Raw genomic sequence first — 19345 nt, 5'->3', positions numbered from 1 at the left:
TTTTTTGCTCTCCTGAGTTGAACAATGATTTCATGAATACACGTTACAGAAGAAAATAAAACAAAAAATATGTAGTTCCTGAGATAATCCTGTAAAACCAGGAAAAATATTTATTTAATTAATTAATTTGTAAGGGTTGCAGGCAACATATAGAATTTTCCAGACAGGATGGGATTTTAGTGAGAGATTCATAAAATCTAGAGAAAGAGTTTTCAGAATACATGTTCTGAGTCAGCAATTACCACTTTACATAATCGTCTTTCCACTGCACTGATCTTAGCTTTTCCTTAAAACATGGCTAGTATGTATTTGCACAACTGCAAAATATACATGGAAGAGTACTGGGAAAATATAATTCACCCTTTTTTAGGCACTTGGTAAACAATGACACAGGCTTTGGGGGAGATAATGACACCACCTCCCCACCCCCCCACCTCCACCATTCTGTCTACTAGAATGTCTTTACTTTCATCAAGGACAGCTTTTAAAACTGCTGGAACAGGTACCAGCTGTTGCAGCTTCTTAATAGATATCCTAGGAGAAGATTCAGAAACACTCGGATCCTAATAAATTCTGTCTGCTGCTGACCACAGCGGATGGTCTGCAATTATTTTTAGCTTTCTGGAGGTTCATAGCTTAAATACATCATAACATTTTCTTCACAGTCTTCACATGGACAATATCATATCAATCATTCATGATAAAGATGCCAAACAAAAGAATTTGATACAACCAAATGCTGTGATGTCAATGACCTTTCAGTAAATGTTTATCTTGAGTTTCTGGAGTTGAAAGATTTGACCGTAGCCGCTCACTAATTACCTACACCTCAGCAGACTATTACTGACTGCATATGTGACAACACTGCTTTTTGACATTTTTGAAAAGAAATGATACTAAAGAGAGGGAAAAAAATCCTGCTTCTACTTTGTTCATTTTGTTGAAGCAACAGCTGTAGTCCTGGTAAGTGTAGGAGTCATGGACATAGAAAAAGAATAGATAGCAATGGGGAAAGACTCTGAGACTATTTAGTACTGCATTCAGTACATGACATGGCAAAAAATGTTTTGAGTGGTATTCTTATAGTGATGGTATTAATTTTTATATTGCAGTTTACTATGTGACACTGAATCATGGTTCTGATATGGTAACATGATATGACTCATCAAGACTATCTTATGTATGAAAAGAAATAGTCATGTCTAAAGGCATCTAGATGCCTAGAACAAGTGGAATATTTTGTACTTTCAGAATCTTTCTTCATTGACTGTACAAAGTAGTACCGTAGCTGACAATTTTTGACTTTATGTATGAATTTATTTAAATTTTGGTATTTTAGGTACATTGAAATTTAAAGTCAGTAATCAAGTGTAAATGAGGTGACAGCTATGTAAGTAAGAAGAATAAAAATGTATATATTTAACTTATCACTGTGGAAGAATTACAATATTTCTATAAGAATATTTTTTTTCTGTGAAAAAACCCCAATTAATTTTAGAGTAATAGCATAATTTAGCTTGAATTGCAGACATCTAAATTAATTCTTTTTCTTGCACTGTTTTATGGAAAATTAGATGGGTTTTTCATGTTCATAGCTTACTAGTCTTTTCAAGCTCATCATCCATGAAGGCTTTTTCATGTATTTCAAAAGTCTAACAGCAAAAGCCTTGCCAAACATTCTCTTAAGTATGGACACTGCTGTTGATGTGCCAAGGCATTCAGCTAGAACAAGTCCTAATTATTTTCCTGCCTCAGGCAATAAACATTTTGACCACACTTCCACCTCACTTCCGATTCATATAACAAGCCACACAAAACCAATCAAAATTGGAGTGAAAGAAATGCTGTCCTTTCAGTTTTGCCATTGAAGACGTTTGCCGAGGCAGTTGATTACACAGGCAAAGCCTGCACACAGCCAAGTAACCCTACACAAAATCAAGGCCGCTTTTAACCCACTGCCTTCCTCCCATGGGCCACAGAAGTTGACCCTGCTGCTAGTGCAGCTACAGACTCAAATATAGCAAGATCATTTAACAAGTGCAATCATGGGCAAAACAGACTTTACTTGGGAGAATTAATTTAATTTATTGCCAGTTTACAACAGGGTAAGACAGTGACAAATACAAAGAAAACTAAAGCACCTTCCTCCCACCCTCTCCTTCTTCCCAGGCTCACCTTCACTCCTGACTCTTCTATCTCCTTCCCCTGAGCAGCAGTAGGTGGGGATGGAGAATGTGAGTTGTGCTCACTTTGTAACACTTCGTCTTGGCCTTTCCTTCCTCCGCCACAGATTCCTCCTTACGCTCTTCCCCTGCTTCAGTATAGGGTCCCTCCCACAGGATACAGTGCTTCACAACCTTCTTTAACGTGGGTCCTTTCCATGGGCTGCTGTTCTTCAGGAACTTCTAAGCATTTCGGACAAATCCAGGTGACTAGATATTCAGAGAGCTAAATCGATATATTAAATGGAATTGAACTTGGTGGAATATAAAACAGGTAGACTGTGTTTTGCTTTTGTTGTTTTGTTGTTTCTTTTTTCTCTGAACCTACTTTATGTTTAAATTATAATGTATGAACTGCTCTGGGACTGTGATGCAATCTTCTAGATTAATTTTTCTTTATATGTATCAGGAGTCAGTGTGCTGAAAAATATGTATTATTAAACCTTGCTTTGTCTTTTTCTTTTCTTCCACACTTTCTCCCATCCTTGCTTTTAATTAAGGGATATCTCAAATAAGGTTAAAGTTGTGGGAGCAGGTTGTTTAGTTGTTCTTTTTTTTTTCTTTCTTTCTTTTCAGTAATATACTTGTAATTTGTTAATTGGTTTAAATATTGTCCTGGGTTCATCAGTAGCAGTCATTTTTTCTCCTTCTTAGTAGCTGGTGTAGTGCTGTGTTTTTTGACTTTCAGCCTGGAAACAGTGCTGATAACACCGATGTTTTTAGTTACTGCTCAAATATTCAGCTGACCAAGGACTTTGTGAGTCTCATGCTCTGCCAGGGAGGAGAGGAAGCTGGAAGGAAGCAGAGACATGACACCTGACCCAAACTAGCCAAAGAGGTATTCCATACCATAGCACGTCATGCCCAGGATGTAACTGAGAGTTACCCGGAAGGACTGGCTCACTGCTGGGTCGGGCTAGTTATCGGTCTGCGTGTGATATTGTATTCTCTTCCCTTGTTATTTCTCTTATCATTATTATTATTGGTGGTAGCAGTAGTGATTTGTGTTATACCTTAGTTACTGGACTGTTCTTATCTCAACCTGTGGGAATTACATTCTTTCGATTCTCCTCCCCATCCCTCCGGGAGTGAGGGGAGAAAGAAGGGGGGGAGTGAGCGAGCGAGACTGCATGGCTGCCTGGGTTTAAACCATGACAAATAATAAAAATAGGCCCTTTAACCATTTTCTTTATAAATAAAATGCTTACGATAGGAAATTAAAATGCCTGTATTACTCAGCTTAGTCACTATTCTGAAGGAAAAAAATATATATCTCCCTCCTTTGCCAATACTCCTGTTATTCACAGTTCAACACATTTTTGTTAAAAGGTTTTCTTTTCAGTTCATTTTTATATCAGCCCATGTAACGACCTCTAATTCACTATTCTAGAAACTTAACATTAGCTTACCATGGCCAGGATCCAGTACCTGGATTTCTTGGTTTACTTACTGCTTAAATAAAATCTAATATAGTGGCAACATATTTGTTTTTAGAACTTCAAACTTAGTCTTTTTCTTAATCATAATTAAACGCTCTTATACCTTCTCTTTAAGAAAGACTGTTTCAATCTGTCCTTTTAAGAAGATGAAATGGTAGACTTCTGTTGATAAAAAAGAGCAAATTATGTGAGAAAAAAAAATAGATAATTTTGTTATTATTTTCATTAAAAACATTATTTACCTTTTAGCTCTTTTTGCTCAGTTTTAATTTGAATTACTGTGTTCTGCAAAATATGCAGCAGTGCAACAACTAGGAAATAGTAGGTAAGTTAAAAAAAGGAGGAGTCCAACTAGTTGGAAACTGTACTGCTAATTGAAAACTATGATTGGTGTGTGCAAAATGAAATAGGTCCCAGGCTTCTTCCTTTGGAAAATGTAACATGATATGCAGATGTGAAGGGAATACATCTCTTAAGGGCTCAGATAGACAAAATTATGGTGCTTGATGCAACTGTCCAGAATATAGATGAAGGCAGTTCACTTCATCCTGCTCATAAAATGCTCTGCTATGCTGATATTTGCAACCCCAGAGTACAGCCACACTCCAGTGAACTGATGCTAGATATTGGTTCAGCTGTATCAGTTCTGATGGAACTTATTTACCAGCTAACAAAATCTAAATTACATTTGGAAATTTGTTTGAAGAAGGCAATCCTTGTGCTTCATTGCCTTGGCTTAATGCATTGCTGAATCACTACACTTGTTTATCCATGTAATTCTTCAGAGAAACCTATTTTTATCAGTCACCAACAAAAATATAAAAAAGAAAGTCACCATTTTTTTATGTTTTCTATTGAAGGTGTTCTTCATGTAATAGAAATGAAAATAATGTCACTACTTTCATTATCTGAGCAAGTTAAAATTTTAACTTGAAAAGCAAGAAGGCATCCTGATTGACTGATAGTAACTGCTTCTGAAGAACACGTGTCTCACAAGTCCCATGTCACATCTGCCAGTTTCTTGTGAATGACTGATACCCTGTGGCCTCTCAAATGCAACTAAATTCAAATTTTAAGGAAACGAGCCAAGCCCTTGCTCAAACAGTAAATAGAATTAAGAAAGTCTAGTTAGCTGACACTTCAGTTTGGTGAGTTGAATAGCTCTGCTGACTTCACTGACTGTAATGACTAGATTTCCATTGGCTGTAACGAGAGCTCATTTGTATATGTTTACATTTACATTTTATGATACGATAAAAGCTTGTCTTCACATCAGCAAATGATCCCAAAGACACAGAGGCAGCTGTGGAAGCCCAAGCAGTGCCCTCCCCCTGATATTTCCAGGCCCATCATAGAAGAACCTTTAGCCTCACAAGCCCAGGGGAGCACAGGAGTGCAATGCCAGGTGGGGAAACCAAATTACTCAGAAGAAGGGAAACTGTGTACAGCCTCTTCCCAGGACTGTGGCAGGAGACCCTTAGCCCATGTCCAGGTGTGTAACCCGTCAAGATAAGTCAACACTAAAGCACCCATAGGACTGATGGGGGTTGCTGCCTGGGGGTATGGGATGAAAAGGAGGACCATTTTAGGATTGCCCAGCACTAACTGTAGGATTCTTAAGAAAACAAACAAAGGTGGGAAAAGGGAATAAAATAGGTGATTTGGTGAGGAAGAAGCATGGTAAAATGGAGGAATAAGATGATAAAAAGGGCTGGTCCTACTCAAAATAGCTGGTACACGTGTCTGCCTTGTTTATGATCAGCTCTCTGCCTGTTTCTAATACTTTGCCTGGGTGAGGCGATCTCCATCCTCTGTGTGTGCGCGTATGGGGGTCTGACTACAGCACAGAATCATAGAATCATAGAATAGTTAGGGTTGGAAAGGACCTTAAGATCATCTAGTTCCAACCCCCCTGCCATGGGCAAGGACACCTCACAATAAACCATGCCACCCAAGGCCTCATCCATACAGCAACACCCATACAGCAACCCATCCACACAGCAACTGGTGTAGGACCTCAGGTCACAGGGTGTTCATGGTGGCAACACCTTGGGTGAGTGTCTGGGTGTTCATGGCACATGTGTCAGCAACTGGAGAGATTGGAATGAGTTAAACCAAGTGCCAACCACTGGGGTGGGACCAGGATCCTAGAGGCCCATGTGTCCATGATGCCAGAGACTGGTGCACAGGCAGAACTACGAGTGTGTGATCGCTAGTAAAGATCAAGGCGGACTATCTGGCAGGTAGGTGAAGTGGCTTGGGATGTGTGTTTTGAAGGGCAAAACCATAGGAAGGAGATGGCTCTCAGAGGAGCCAGTGGAGTCCCAGACAGCTCTGTATGTGCATGGCTATGGGGTTGTGTATATGTGTGAAGTTCTGTATTGGAGAAGGCCTGTGGCCCTGGGGGCTCATACATGCCAGCAAATGGCAGGCTTAGCCTAAAGGAAAAATGAAAGAAAGAAAGGTTGAGAAAGATATGGTTGCTGTCTGTAAATAAAGTAAGGCACTAAAAAATTGAGAAAGAAGAGTTTCTTAAACAGACAAACCAACCCAATTCTGCCTAAAGAACAGGTAATTGAAAGCTAGTTATGAAGTAAAAATCACATTTGGAATTAATATTCTAATCCTCAGAAAAGTGATTTTTACCAATAGCATTTCAATAACTTTAGGGAAGGCAGGCATCCTGTTTTCTGCAAGAGTAGGAAAGTCATTTTACTGGTCTCTGCGTGCTTACAATCTCAAATGTCTCTTTAATTAAACGAGATATACAGAGAAATTAAGAATATGACAGAAGGATAAACTTAAATACCAAGCTAAACCTTTATCAAGGAGACAAGCATTGCGCACATCAGATATGCAGATTTCACAAAAGGTATGTGAGAGCCAACATGTGACTGACTCACTTCATTTATGATGTTCCAGCTATGGACAGAGAGCACCTTCTCAGCCACTACACTGATCATATGAAGCAATTACTTGCAGTAGCTAGGAAGTAAAATATATAATAACAAATGCACCTGTAGTCTGACATTCTATGTGTCAAATATTTAACTTTAATGAAATTAACCATTAGAATAAGAATCATGCAAAATCTTCAAAATATTTTTGGAGGTTTTTCTTGGATATATTTAACATCTAAGTAAAAACCCTGATAGGTGCAGGATTCAGTCATAAAATGATGCGACTTGTAAAACAAAGGTCAGATCAGATCAACACAGTATTTCCTTCTTAATGTGAATTACAGATGCATTTTTTTCATGTACAACATGGGTTGCCAGAATGCAATCAGAATTGCACTTGCTGACCAGCACAATACTAGTATGGAGGAGAAAAATGTTTGCTTACCTTCAGTGTTACTGGAAAAAAATGTAGTTGAATGTTTTTACTACTGCTAAATTTTTCATTTTAATCTGTTTCCTTAAGAATTAAATTTAGGGCCAAACCCCCGCTGTCTTAACCAACCTAGAAATAAAACCTCTTAACTCTTCTTAAAATGTGTAACATACTGAGACACACAAAACAGTATTTTTGTTTGTTTCTTTTACTGAAACAAAATAATGTGAAAATAAAATTGAAATAATTACCAGTACCTCTTTTCTGAATAAATTGGATGGTACATACCAAATTCTTTCTTTCCTGTCATGAAATTTCAGTGTAATCAAACACAACTAATGCTCAGAATCTCTTAATAATAATATTATAGTCTTATAATATTATTAATAAGAAATAAGTGGTTTATTTTGTTATTTATTAAGATATGGCCCAGAATTAACATTTTCATTATCTAAAATTTTCAAAGGTAAGATTTCACATCATAAATTTGCAAAATTCACTTTTAAAATCTGTGTGCATGCACCAGACTTGGTAAGTATGCACCAGACTAAATCACCTGATCTTCAAAAATTCTGAGCATCCTGAAATTTCATCTGAAAACCAATAATTTATAACACTGAATCTTTGTGAAGAGATCATGAAGTAGGTACAGACAAGTAAAAAAGAAACTTGAGGAAAATCCCAGATTATTTTTGTTGTTTGTTTCTGGTTTCCATCCTGTCTAAATTTGTCTTTCCTGTTACAGTGAGAAGTGTAGCTATAAAGATGGCTTGGTTTTTGTTTACTTACTCATTTAGAACTGTGATGAAGCTTATATTTATCTTTTGTTCAGAGATCCTGTGGAGCTCCCCTTCTTAGAACAAAAATTCTTCTTTGTAGGAGGTGAGTGCACCAGAAACATTTGGCACTGTTACAGATAGCTATAACCGATGTTTTGAAAATGACCCATGAATGCTAGCAGCAATTCTTTTTTAAAAAAAAATCCTGTTGATACTGAAAGATGCAGACTACATAAATGAACATGTGCAGTAGGTCATAAATTATTTATGTAACTTTCAGGTTTCATTTGATAAAATGGTAACAAAATGTCCCTTCAACAATCATATCATTCTGTAAGTTTCAGAAAGAAATTCAAGTAGTTCTAATTAAGAACTGACTAACCAAATTAATATCTTGTAATGCATATCCTGATAACAGAAAACAGATGCCACTAAATCTTGATGAGTGTTATTGACAATGCCTGAAGCTAACAGAGATAGACAGTGCATATGTATATTAACATCACATTCACTCAATCCAGAATGTGTGCTGTGTGCCACAGGGACCACCTAAGGCATAAAGCTTACTTACATACCCCCATTTTTATAAATATTTACTTAGTTATACACTTGCTGTGTTATGTTTTATGTAGCAGCTCACACAAGGAAGGAGACATTTCTCTTTATTAAGTAAACAAATATGATATTGTAGAAGTAAAGTATTTCTTAGACTCATAGAAGCATAGAATAGTTTGGGTTAAGGAACATTTAGTTAAGATCATTTAGTTCCAACACCCCTGTCATGGATAGGGACACATTCCACTAGAGCAGGCTGCTCAAAACCCCATCCAACCTGGCCTTGAACAATTCCAGGGATGGGGCAGCCACAGCTTCTCTGGGCAACCTGTGCCAGTATCTCACCATCCTTACTACAAAAAAACATTTTCCGTATGTCCCAGATAAATCTACCCTCTTTCAATTTAAAATCATTGTCCCTTGTCCTGTCACTATAGGACTCAGTTAAAAGTCTCTCTCCACCTGCCAGCCAACCAACCAACCAAACTATAGCTCAAACAGAAAACTTTGGGTTACTCTCAAAACCAAAAGAGATTTTTGAGCAATGTAAATATCCCAGTACCTCAGATTTGCTGTTCTGGCTGTTTTCTTTGGAGTTCATACTCCACTCAGAGCTGACCACACTCTCAAATATGTCAACATAATGTCATTTTACTAGATCTATCAAATAGGCTTGGATTAGCTTAAACACCTTGGATTTCATTTAACCTGGATAGATAAAGTGCACATTTAGTATGAGAAATGAAGCTTTTAACCTACATCCACGAGCTCATTTGAACTCAGTCTTTTATATCTTCATTAAATGCCTATAGCTTTGTAGGAAAATTCAAAATTTTTGGAGGTATGTACAAAACTCCAGTAATTTCAAAACAACTCTTATTCAGGAAAAAGTGTTAAACATGAATTCAGGCAGGGAAGAGGTTGTACATTTTGTTTTCTTTTTTTTCCCCAAAAAGAAAAGCCAAAGACTAGAAGGTAAAGCTTTCTGTATATGCATCTGTGATAAACTTCTCTATAAACTTGGATACATCATGTAAAAAAGATAACACTAATGTTTGTCAAAAAGCTATGTTAGGAAAGTTAATTAGGTAATGTCCGTGCACTGATACTGAAATGCAAAGCAGAATGTAAATTCAAAGCATTCATAGAATCATAGAATAGTTAGGGTTGGAAAGGACCTTAAGATCATCTAGTTCCAGCCCCCCTGCCATGGGCAGGGACACCTCACACTAAACCATGCCACCCAGGCCTCATCCAACCTAGCCTTGAACACCGCCAAGGATGGAGCACTCATAACTTCCCTGGGCAACCCATTCCAGTGCCTCACCACCCTCTCAGGAAAGAATTTCTTCCTTATATCCAACTTAAACTTCCCCTGTTTAAGTTTTAACCCGTTACCTCTTGTCCTGCCACTACAGTCCCTGATGAATAGACCATCCGCAGCATCCTTGTAGGCCCGCTTCAGATACTGGAAGGCTGCTATGAGGTCTCCACGCAATCTTCTCTTCTCCAGGCTGAACAGCCCCAAATTTCTCAGCCTATCATTATTTTTATTATTATTATTATTATTATTATTATTAATTATCTTACAGTTCTATCAGGTACCTTTCCTGCAAAATGTGTCAAATTTCGTTTTAGATATATACCCCAGGAATCTTTGAAGCAAGCTGGTTTACGTTTGCTTTACATTTGAAGTACATAAAGATTAAACATTCTAGATGATAAAATGTATGGTAAAATCCATATTTCTCATACAGATTTCAGAATTAGCTGTAAAAGGCCATATATCATTTTCTGTATGCTGTTGTGACACATTAAGTGAAGGCCAAAATCAGACACAGAACTTTGGGGATTTGTTGATCAAAGTAATTGCTTCCAGTTTGAAATGCATAATGAGACAGCCCTGCATTGCGCTTGTGTACCCTTTTATATTCAGCAAACTTAACAGAGCTTTGCAACTAGCTGTAACTCACCATATGTTTGAAAAAGCAAGTATAATGAAGAACAAAGTTCTGCAGCAGAATTCTTGAGACTGGGAAGAGAAGCCCACCTATGCCTAGTGCTTCCGTAATGGCAGCTATCTCCATGCTGTACACAAACTTTTCAGCTTTAGAGGAGACATTTAATATAGCAGTTTACATGGTTGCAAATTACTTATTTTAATAGTTTCACCTGACTCATAAATAAGGGTTTGGAATGTTATTCACATTTGTTTATGGCAAGAAAGAGAAACTTGTGTATTTCAGTTTGATGCATTGACAAATATGTAAAGTTTTAATTTCTCAAAATAATGTTGAGGAAATAATCTTTCAAGCTTAAGAAATATCCCAAATTTACATATATGCATTGGTTGGATAAGGTCAGAATCACCCAGTCTTTCTCAAGATTAACCATGGAAAAACTACAAAATCATTGCATGAAGCATCTAGAAGTCCATATAATCATCCAAAAGTACTGAAAAATGAGAGGTGCACAATAAGTAAAAATACTATATGATATACAGGCATATTTAAGTCATGCATACTTAGAAGTCTTTTAAATTCGAAGTGTCATACTTCCCCCTAAAGACAGAACCAAAGAAATTTTAATGTTCAGCACTGGTTTGCATTTTCTAATGATCTTATTAAAGATTAATTTGGACATAAAAATTTTCCTTACATGAACCATTTAAGTCCATAATCTCATTTGAAATACTAATAACTTTATTCATTTTAATAAATATAATCAACTCACAGTTGCAACAATATTCCCTGTCCAAAAACTTGCTATGCACTCAGTAACAAAACCTAAGCACACGTGAAAACTTTTAACTGTTTCCAATTCATTACATGTTTATTTCTCAACATGTTTTATACAACATCCAGAATGTTGCAAATTCATAGTTAGTTAATACAACAGTTTTTTCTCCTCTGAAACTACAGCCTGTAATACCTCTATTTTTCTGTAAGAAAATCAAATTTTGAGTTTATTGTGTTTAATGAGAATGATGGCTGTGTTATGAGTTCTAATTTTTCTGTAATCCAGCAATAATTCTATATATGCAGTCAATAATTTTAAATTTACCTCAGAGTCAGCACAAAAGACAATTAAGACTGTAAATGTATGTCTTCTCATAAAACAACCCCTGCAGTACCAAAACCTTGCCATATCAACCCAACCCAGTTTATTTTATCCATATTGAAGCTGCTAAACTCTCAGATCATATTTCCATTTTGCCACTAAAATGCAGTATTTTTTGTTGTTGGGTTTTTTTATGTTGTCTTTGGGAGGAAGAAACTGAATATGCCAGCTAAATCTCACCGTGGCATAAAACGTAAATAAAGAGGTACTACCTATCCATTCGTAAGTTAGGAAGGAATTGTATTCAATATGTAACATACAGCATGCATTTTACCATGCTGGAAGAGAACAGTCCTTTAAAATAAAAAAATTATTTTTAAAGGGATTTTCTGTCTGAGTAAGAAATACTTTAATTCACAGTCTAATAGAATTGGTGACAATTTGCCTGGGGAGTTCATCACACATATGAAAAGTTTTCTCCTAAGTGTTTCTGTAACTATAAGATTAAAAACTGTCCAAACACAGAGAGAAAAAAGAAGGGTTTTTTTTTTCTTTTTTCCACAGTGAGATACCTAAAGGAATAGGATTTCAGATTAACTGAGTTTTAATTTGAACCTCTGGCAATGAATTACATCTTTATGATTTTCAAAAAGTATTTTTTATAATTTCATTAAGAAAGTAAAATCCTCAGCTAATCAGAATGAACTTGCTCTAACAAAGATATAATTTTAAGAGTAAAATTGATTGGCATATAGTCAATCTCTTTTCAAACCGATGATCTGTGTATGATGAATTTTATGATTAAAATGCTCGATACAAAATATGAAAATCTTTCTCTTTGTACATTTTAAATACATATATTAGTCTCTACTTCTTGTATTGGATACCATTTTGTTCTCTGTCAAATTATAGTTACACAAGCAAAAATAAAATAAAACACACCATTGATAAATTTCTGCATTATGGAATTCTCTTATCAGTGTGCTGAAAAATGTGAAAATGTGTTTCATGTACATGTTACTTCCAGGCCATATGTAGGGAAAAAAGAGTCTTATCATGGTTTGGGTTTTGTTGGTTTTTTTCCAAATAATAACAAAACTCCAAAACACTGATGACCAAAAAAAAAAAAAAGAAATCCTAACAAAACAACAAAAAAATTCTATTCCTCCCTAATGATCATTTAAAAATCCTTAGTTTTCAGGAAAATACAGCACAATAAAAAATAAAATAAATTAAAGATATTTTATCCCAATGCAACTGTGGCTTTGCATCTGTGGCTTACTATAATAATGTGGGTTTTTTTTGTTATTTGCATTTACTATCATGATATAATAATAAATGTGTGCATGAAGTAATGAAAGCCATCTATTAACACAGCATTGCCTCAAGCGAAACTTCTGTGATTAGCTTTGAAGGCGCCTATAATGTTCATCTAAGAACATTAAGGAAAGTTAGCATAACTGATTCTTATTACCAAGCTGCATTAATAAATTATGGATCACAAAAAAAAAAATTAATTACACCTGAATTATTACTGAAAATCACAGGGTAGCCCCTCTGAAATTACAACATAATCATATTTTAATTGCAATATGCTTCTTTAAGAATACAATTTTAGAGAGGAAAAAAGTTCAACTGCAGGACATATTACACAAATCTATAAGGAAGAGTCTATAAGGAAGAAGTAAAAGGAAGAAGTACATTGAAAATTCTGTCCTTGTGAAATGTTCAAGGTGTAGATATATCTTTCTCAAATGCACCTCAAAAAAAAAAGAAACTGAAGTTAATAGAGATAATTGGAATTTAAAATTAGTTTATATATATATATTAGTTAAAATGGTTTCCTTCTGGTAATTTCTCATTAATCAAAAGAAAGGGGAGACTTCGGTTCTTCTCCTGCTTTATTGCATCATGTATAAGATTATATCTTGCAGTGTTAACACACTTAATACCTGAAGTAAAAGATAAAGAGTTATCAAAGCACATAAGTGTGATGCCAGGGTCATCTTTTTATACTTACCTCTTTTAAAAAATGAAACAGTTTTATGTAGTGATTGTGAGGATATACAGGCAAATGACCCAGATCCTGGCCTGAGGTTTAGCTAAGAGAACAGTCTATAAGAAACCCTTGAACATGACATAACGAAAGGCTGAGCATGACAAATAAAACAGTAAGAAGCTTATAGAAGTTACAGATAGCTCCTTGAGGGATGGCCAAATGACACAGGTGGCTGAGGTTGGGGTGTTCAAAAGATGAACAATTTCCGAAGGGAGCACCTGGGGGCTTTTCTGGGAGGAGAATATCAGGGAACCCCAGCAGCGATACCATGTAAGACTGAAGTCACCTTGGTAGTGGTATCAGATATACCAAATCTGGGTATGGATATAGGGAAACAGGGACCAGTGGAGGAAATGTGATTTTGTGGCAGATGTTTATTTGGTAGGTAACAAGGTAAAAAAGGTGACAACTCAAGGTAAATGGGTGAAAAACATGCATGAGGAAACAAAGGAAAGAGGAAGCAAAAACTGCGGGTCAGCTGTAAGCAAGCACATTTGCCTGATTGAGACCTGCCCTGATCACTGTACTCTATCCTATTATATCATATTCCAAACCTTATTTTTTTTTGTGTGTGTGTGTGCTCTCAGTCTTCATGTGTATGTGTGATTAGAGGTTTAGGTGCTGGCAGTTGGAGATACTGATTTTTTAGAGCCAGCTGCTGTGTTTATGTGTAATTTGTTAGCAAATGTCAAGCTGGACCAGTCAATGAGCAGGAGACCCACATCTGGAAAAGCCCAGCCCTTGAGCCAACGACTGTATAAGTGACCTGGGATCTGGCCGCGAACATTAAGCAGGCCTAAATAATGTTGTGTTAACATGTAAGGGATCTGTGACTGTGGTGTGCTTGTAAATCTAGATAGCTTGGGTTGCAGGGAAGTGCACATCCACCAGTGAACCTTGATCATGATCCACTGGAAAGAGGAGCAAACCTGTGCTTCCTGTGCTCACATTTCTGTGAGAGCCATTGGTGTTCATAGTGGGTGATGTTAAGCCAGTGCTCTGTGGCAAGTGTGTTAATGTCCTTCACATGTGTGCATGTGCGTGTTGAATATCTGCCTTTGGAAAGCTGGCTCCACCTTGCTGCTTGTCAGACCTGCAGATGGACACAACAGCCACAGCCTCCTCTAGTAGCAGAGTGCACCAAATTTGGCTTAAACAGACTAGGAAGGAAAAAAAATCTGGGTTTTGTATTTCACTGATGTTTGGTAGCTCCTTAACATAAATTCTTTATATTATATAAGGTTATCTTATTTTGAATTACTAGTTTAGCAACTGAAACCAGAAGGCATTCAGTTTGATCCTGATGTTGGTACACTTACATGTCTGTACGTACACAAATATATAGGCAAATTAAGTCAGAATTTCAGAATTTTAAATATAAGATTTATTACTTGATGGAACATTCTTGAAAAGCTTCCTGCATTTTTTTTCTTGTCATAATCATCATAAATTCCCAAATATGCAACAGTGTATTATAAAATGCTATAATTTAACTTATCTTTCCACTTGCATTTTGTCATGTGTTCACCACAGTCTGAGTTGCCAAAGAAAACTCATCAAGTTGAATTCTACTGTGAATTAAAAGCAGAAATATGAATCTGTATTAAATATTCATCCTTTTTATCCAGTTTCTTTACTATCTGATAACTATGACTTGCTGCATTACTAATTCTTGGAACATGATCAGAAGATACTATTAAATGGATATTATACCACACATCATCTATGAAAAAATAGATATATATATATTCAAGGGCTGAAAGAGGAGGAAAGGGAGAGTGGAAAGTGATGATCTCTTTAGAGAGGTTACTTTTGTTATTGGAAATGAAAGAAGAGAATATAAAACTGAAACCCTTAGGTTAAGAATAAACTTCCCACTTAAATGTCTGCAAAACAAAACTGGTATTTGAAATATTATGGAAGTATAAGGAACATTAAAGTGCCTAGCTCACTCATTGATTCTGATTTTAATTTAGTCTTGAAAAAGTACCTATCATACTTTCCAATTATCAGTACTTGTTTTTCCATTTCTACAATAGAATTCCTATAATTCATAAAATATTTTAGGACTTTTTTTAATTCTTTGTTGTGCAAGCTAAATACTCATTAAAAATGAACACTTTGGTTAATTCCTGACACATACATAAACTGGGTATCCTGTAGATAGTTAGAACATTAACATCCTTTAAAGTGGATTCTATATCACATATGCAGTGATGTAGATATGTTTACTGTTTATTTTCCTTGTTTCCTCTCTTTTACAGTAGCACTTCAAATTTCCATCTTCTAACAGAGTAAAGAATTGCCAAGAATAAGTATTTTCTTGATGCTGATACTACAAAAGGCTTTAAAGTAAAAGGAGATTTGTGCTTTTGTTTCCCAATTTTTATGTCATTTTGTTTGTAATTTTCTATGTCTTTTGGGGACAAGACATATTGTTAAAAAGGATGAATAATTCAGAAATAATATTCACCATGAATACTTTCTTTAGGTTCTAATTTGTAAAATACTAAATAAATCCTTCATGACTGAAGAGGAATTGCACTAAAAATGCAGTTAAAAATAATGAGTTATTTTACTAAAATTTTCAGGAAAATGAAGCAAAACAAACAAGAAAGAAATGTGCCTGAGAGAGCTGAATAAATATCGAGGTGGGTGGGAAGATTGCTAATGAATATAAATTTTCACTGCGACTGAATTTAGGATGCTCTGTCTTTGCTTTCCCACTGTAATGATTAATATTTTATTATTATTTAATGAATAATAATGTTTGCAGAAACAGACTCTTCAGATTGCCCTAGTGAATCTGAATTTGCTCATGTAAACATGAGTCCTTCTTCTGAAATCAAGAATTTAAGAATTTTGATCCTCACAAATTACAGAAATCATAGAATCATAGAATCATAGAATCATAGAATAGTTAGGGTTGGAAAGGACCTGGAGATCATCTAGCTCCAACCCCCCTGCCATGGGCAGGAACACCTCACACTAAACCATGGCACCCAAGGCCTCATCCAACCTGGCCTTGAACACCGCCAACGATGGAGCATTCACAACCACCCTGGGCAACCCATTCCAGTGCCTCACCACCCTCTCAGGAAAGAATTTCTTCCTTAGATCCAATCTAAACTTCCCCTCTTTAAGTTTGAACCCGTTACCCCTTGTCCTGTCACTACAGCTCCTGATGAATAGACCATCCCCAGCATCCTTGTAGGCCTGCTTCAGATACTGGAAGGCTGCTATGAGGTCTCCACGCAGCCTTCTCTTCTCCAGGCTGAACAGAACCAACTTTCTCAGCCTGTCTCCATAGGGGAGGTGCTCCAGTCCCCTGATCATACTCGTGGCCCTCCTCTGGACTTGTTCCAACAGTTCCATGTCCTTTTTATGGTGAGGACACCAGAACTGCACACAATACTCCAAGTGAAGTCTCACGAGAGCAGAGTAGAGGGGCAGGATCACCTCCTTTGACCTGCTGGTCATGCTCCTTTTGATGCAGCCCAGGCTACGGTTGGCTTTCTGGGCTGCGAGCACACCCTGAAGCCGGCTCATGTTCATTTTCTCATTGACCAACACCCCCAAGTCCTTCTCTGCAGGGCTGCTCTGAATCTCTTCTCTGCCCAACCTGTAGCTGTGCCTGGGATTGCTCCCACCCAGGTGTAGGACCTTACACTTGGCATGGTTAAACTTCATCAGGTTGGCATCAGCCCACCTCACAAGCATGTCGAGGTCCCTCTGGATGGCATCCCTTGCCTCCGGCGTATCAACCGAACCACACAGCTTGGTGTCATCGGCAAACTTGCTGAGGGCGCACTCAATCCCACTGTCCATGTCACCGACAAAGATGTTGAACAAGACCGGTCCCAACACCGATCCCTGAGGGACACCACTAGTTACCAGTCTCCAGCTGGACATTGAGCCATTGACCACAACTCTTTGCGTGCGGCCATTCAGCCAGTTCTTTATCCACCGAGTGGTCCACCCATCAAATTGATGTCTCTCCAATTTAGAGACAAGGGTGCCATGTGTGACAGCGCCAAAGGCCTTGCACAGGTCTAGGTAGATGACATCAACACAGCTTAAGACATACATGTTCCATGTAGCAGACAAAGCTCTATGGATTAACATTCAGTTACAGAATCTATAAGCCATACCTATCCATTTTTCTAAGATAAGTGGACCAAGAAAAAGATTTTGAGATTACCTTTAAAAAAGATGGACAAAATATTAGAGATGCTTGTCTACATGCTATGATTTTCTCTTCTTGGGCATCTTTCGTTAAGACAGGAAGATGTTTACCAGTTGTTACCACCATAAAGCTATCACCCTAGACAATGCAGTCAGTTCTCTTGGATGAAATTTAATGGGGGTTATGTTACTTATTTCCGCTATTTCCGATACTTACTTAAGAGGAAATTTAACACTTAGAAATATTCCTTCACTGTTACTGTCAGCATGAACATCATTATTGTTTCCAATTACATAATATTTCAATACACAAATATTACATGGGCAAATTCTAACAAAAATAATTTCACTGTCTTAGTCAGATATTGTCCTGTCCTCACTATTAAAAAGAAATGAGTTATATATTACCATTTAGTGAAGATCACTATTTTTCCAAAAAGAGTAAGATAGTCTGCTACTTAAGTCTTCCTCTGAGTCTAGGGCTCAGATGATGCGCATCATGTAGGTTAAGTATCTATATAGATGAGGGTTTCAATAAAAGTAAACTGTAGAAGACGCAGGACTTGTGACACAGCAGTGGAAGCTGTTCAGGCATCTCATAGGGCACTAAACACCACTGAATGGGGTAGGTATCTGAGCTAACCGTAAGTTGAGATTGAGCTGCAGATTCAGACAACTAGTTCCTCTTATTTACAGTGTAAGTGCTTGTAAAGATATCTAACTCTTACAGAGCTATCTAAATCACAAATAGTAAGTGGCAGTCTGCAGACCTAGGCATCTAATATCAGAATACATGATTGTATCTGGTCTTCTGAATAACTCTTTTGCTACCTTGACTGCTATTAGATCACCAATGGCTAAATAGAAGCTTAAATATCTAGCTGACATTTAAAATCATACAGTTCAATTTACCTCCGCAGATAGTGGTTAGATGTTAGGTCATCTAGCTGGCCCCTCTGACAGGGTCCTGTGGATGTCACCAAGCCTTACTGTCCCTGCTGAGCCCTCTCTGATTTCCTCTGCCCCTACCCACAGCCAAGGACACCATTCCAGCTCCCTGGGGCTGTCAGTCTCAGCAGCAAGTCCAGCTTCCAGCTCCCACAGACCTGCTCTGCCCAGCCATGGGTCCTGCTGAGCCAGGCCCACCTGTGGGCCCATGTCTAAGACCAGCTTTGACTTGTGTTTCCTCCAGAGAGATGCCCAATGCCCCAGTGACCCCTAGCTGCCCTGTTACTGGCTGGGGTGGTGGGATGAGCTGTGGATATCAGGTCCTGCACTGCCCACCATAGGAAAACCCCATCACTCCTGGCACCAGGAGCCCAGGTTGCTCTGCCCTCCCTGCTCCCTGGTATGCACTCAGAGCAGGCAGTCAAAATAGAGAGCTTTCAGGAGACCACCATCTTCTGAAACAGATGCTGGAAAACAGGAAAGATACCACCACACACTTAAGATGTCACTTAATCTTGTTGGCAACACCTGTTGTCAAGGTCTAAGCAGCAGAATCCTACCCTCCAAAAGGACCTGTCATTTTGATTCAATCTCTGTTCTGTGTGGAAAGGCATTTCCTGAGGGTGCTTTACCAGTGCTTTAGTAGTAAAATAGGTTCTTCCAGACCTCTTCTGCTAAGTTTCTTACCCAAAAGTGAAGATAATCGTATGTACAATGATTTTATTTCCTATAGGTCCCCAGTGTCACACAAGGCTCATCTCAAAG

This window comes from Psittacula echo (assembly GCF_963264785.1).
Source record: "Psittacula echo genome assembly, chromosome: 3".
NCBI lineage: Eukaryota > Metazoa > Chordata > Aves > Psittaciformes > Psittacidae > Psittacula > Psittacula echo.
This window is presented reverse-complemented; position numbering follows the sequence as displayed.